Raw genomic sequence first — 3,664 nt, 5'->3', positions numbered from 1 at the left:
GGGAGGGGGAACGGGACCGGACCGGGATAAGGGAACAGGGATAAGGGAACGGGCGGCATCGGGACAGGAACGGGACGGGACCGGGATAAGGGAACGGGCGGCATCGGGAGGGGAACGGGACAGGACAAGACGGGGATAAGGGAACGGGCGGCATCGGGAGGGGAACGGGACGGGACCGGGATAAGGGAACGGGCGGCATCGGGAGGGGAACGGGACAGCACAAGACGGGGATAAAGGAACGGGCGGCATCGGGAGGGGGAACGGGACAGGATGGATGAGGATACGGGACTGTGTGGGCCGAGGGTGGCACGGCACCGGGGACCGAGAGGGACACGGAGCTGTGTGACACCCGCGTTCTGCACGGGGACATGGGGCTGCCCAGGTCTTTAGGGACCTGGTGACACTATGGGGACTGGAAGGCCATGCAGGGCAGTGGGGGGGCTGCAGGGATTGGGGTTTGCAGACTCTTCAGAGCTGGGGATGCTGAAGATCCAGGTTTGCAGAGCTGAGAGTCGGGGTTGGGGTAACATGGTTTTGGGGAGCTGCAAGGAGCTGGGAGTTGCCTGGGGGGAGGTGGAGGGACTGCAAGTGAATGGGCCAGGGAAGAGTCAAARGATTGGAGAAGGGTGGGGGTGTCCACAAGTGGCTGGGATCTGCGTGGGGATGGAGCTGTGGTCGCTCAGCTTCCCTTTCCAGAGGCCCAAGGGCTGGGTTTGCACGGGAGCAGCCGCACACGCAGCCACAAGACCACAGGCACAGCCCCCAACGTCCCCCAGTCCCATCCCAGCCCGGGCTCTGCGGGGCTCCGAGGGCATGGGAATGCCGGTGGGACCCTCCTCRGCAGCGGTGCACACATCTGGCTGCCTGGCACGGCCTTCCCGCACGCCCCGTGCCACCTGGGGGGCAGCATTCAAATTTCCCCTCCCCAAATCCTACTACAACACTGCTGCCTGCCCGTGAGCYGGGAGCACAATCCCCGCGAATTTCCCTGCGAGCCCCAGCCCTGCCTCTGTGTGTAATTACTGTGCCTGGCAGCTGCTTCCCTGCGCACTGCCCTGTGCCGGGTGTGCATTACTCATCCCTGCCCGCTTCCCGGGGACTGGAGAGCGGCAGCTCTGCCAGGCAGAGTCACCCGGGGCTTGGGTGGCACAGAACAGCTGCGTGGCCACCGGACAGCCAGTGCGTGGCCCTGGCATGGCTGAGGCATGGCCACTATGTGGGCACTGCATGGTCAGTAAATGGCCATTGCATGACCTCTGTGTGACCATGGCATGGCCAGTAAATGGCCACTGTGTGGCCAGTAAATGGTTTGCACATGGCCGCTGAGTGACCACTGCATGACCAGTAAATGAACATCACACGGCCTCTGCATGGCAATCGTGTGGCCACTGAGTGACCTTTCTATAGGGAGCAGATGACCATCGCAAGGCCACTRAGTGACCACCACACAGCCACCAAATGACCACTGCAGGTCGAGGTGTCACAGACCCCCAGCACCAGCGAGGCAGCCCAAGGGTGCTCCCAGAGCTCTGGGTGCCAGCACCGGGCTCCTGCAGGGTCTGGTCACTCGCTGGGACAGCAGGGACGTGCCCTCAGGGTGACCACACTCTCAGCTGAGCCACCTGGGAGGGCAAACCTGGAATAATCACAAAACTCTCCCGTGAATGCCCAGCTGATGCCGTGCCATGGGCACAGCGGTGACCAAACCACTGACCCGTCACCCCCCTGACACGAGCACGTCACAGGGTCCTGCCGGGACAGCCAGCACCTCTCCACCCCCGGTTAAATCGGGGTGCAGCTGGAGGATGCCATCAAACACCCCCTGCCCTGGCACCCCTTGCCCCAAGGAGCTGCCCACGCACCATCAGGACGGGCAGGCGGCACCGTCACCCCGTGGGACAGCAGGAGGGGACAGAGCCACCGCATCCCCTCCCGGCGGCGTTTGGGTGGCAGGGGCTGCTGCGTTCCTATTCCACGCACGCAGCCTGTAATTTTGGTCTATTGAAGTCATAATTCACTACTGTGAAAATAAACATTTGTGTTAGCTCGCTTTATTCGGCGGGGTTCGGCTGAATGTTAATAATTCSCTGCCGGCGGCTTTGCACGTGGCCGGGGATGCGGGGACAAAGCCCGGGCACCCGTGGCCACCTCCTCACAGCTCTGGGTGAGGTCTCACCCTCCTTTGTACCCTGTCCCTGGGATCCCCTGATTCCGATGGAGATGGAGAAAGAAGAGCCACTTTGTGCTAATCCAGGGATAACGAGGAAGATGAATGCAATTTTTAGACAATATTTGGAGTCCAGCACCTCCTCAGACCCCTCCCTGCCCATCCCTGTCGCTGATTTTGTATCCTTGTGCTGTTTTGTGGATCCTCCCACGGCGTCAAAGACACCCCATCACCCACCCCGTGCTATCGCTATGCAGGAGAACGCCTGGGCCACCCGCCTGTCCCCAGGGCTGTCCCCAGCTCTYTCTGTCCCCGCTGGGCGCAGGGGGCTGGTGCTTCCCCTCGGCATTTGTGTCTTCCCAGCCTTTATCTTTCTGCCGGTCTCTGTATTGCTGCAATTACAGACACTTTAAAACACAATGATCTGGCTGTTAGCGTGATGGATGACAGAACCTTTCTGTCTGGTTTAAATCATTGCTGAGAGTGAGCAAACTTGCCCGGGTTAACCCCTTCCTGCCCCAAACCCGCTCCCTGCCCAGTCTGGAGCTGCCGCGTGCTCCGTGGCCACCCATCCACCACACGCCTGGGTCCCGAGGATGGGATAAAAGGGATCCTGGCATTCCTGGGGGCAAACATCCTCATCCCTCAGCTCCCTGGGGTCTGTGCTGGTGGGAAAATATCCCCCTGGGTGCCTGGGGGCAGGCGATGGGAGCAGAGCCGGCGGCCCCGCTCCGCTGCGCTGCAGTGGGAAAWTAACGGCTGGAAGGGAGATAAGCACCTGCCAGAGCCCGATAGCCGGCTGGATCCACCCCAACCCCGCGCCTGGCAATCCTTCCCCGGGCAAATCTGGAGCCGGGGCAGGATGGGGCCCCAGTGCGGTCCCACCCATCGGGGAGGGTGGAAACTCCCGTGGTGACTCGGTGTCGGTCACGGCAGCGGGTGASAGCCCGGCCCGGGGATGGCCACACGTTGTGATCTGTGATCCCTCTGTTTTGGGGAGGTGGCATCTCCCTGCACCCTGCCCAGTGCCATCCGTGCCTGCCCACCCCACAGGTGTCCCAGTCCCGTGGGAGGGTGTCACTGTCACCCATCGCTTGTGCTCACAGTGTTGGGTCATCCCTGCTGAGTGTGCACGTGGAGARGTTTGGACGGTGCCAAGGACCTGTCCCCGGGGAAGGGACACCCCAAGGCACAGCCTGGAGGACAAGGGAAGCGCTGAGGCCTTGGCGTGGTGTGTGCCAGGAGATAAAGAGCTCGCTGAGGCAGATGAAGACAACTGCCAACAAAAGCTCTCAGGAAATTGTCACCACCATGAGCCAGCCAGGCCCCAAATCTGCCCCTGCACRTGACCCCCACCCGCTATTGGGGCCGTGCACATGGGTGGTGGTGATGTGGTGAGTGCTGGGCTCCCACTGCCACCAAAGCACCCCTTAGACGGCCCCTCTTGCCTTTGCAGCCACCACGGTGCTGGGGACCCTTTTCACACCCTGTGGGTGC

This window comes from Malurus melanocephalus, unplaced genomic scaffold (assembly GCF_030028575.1).
Source record: "Malurus melanocephalus ecotype Western Australia unplaced genomic scaffold, MMel_1.1 scaffold_1025, whole genome shotgun sequence".
Taxonomy (NCBI): Eukaryota; Metazoa; Chordata; class Aves; order Passeriformes; family Maluridae; genus Malurus; species Malurus melanocephalus.
This window is presented reverse-complemented; position numbering follows the sequence as displayed.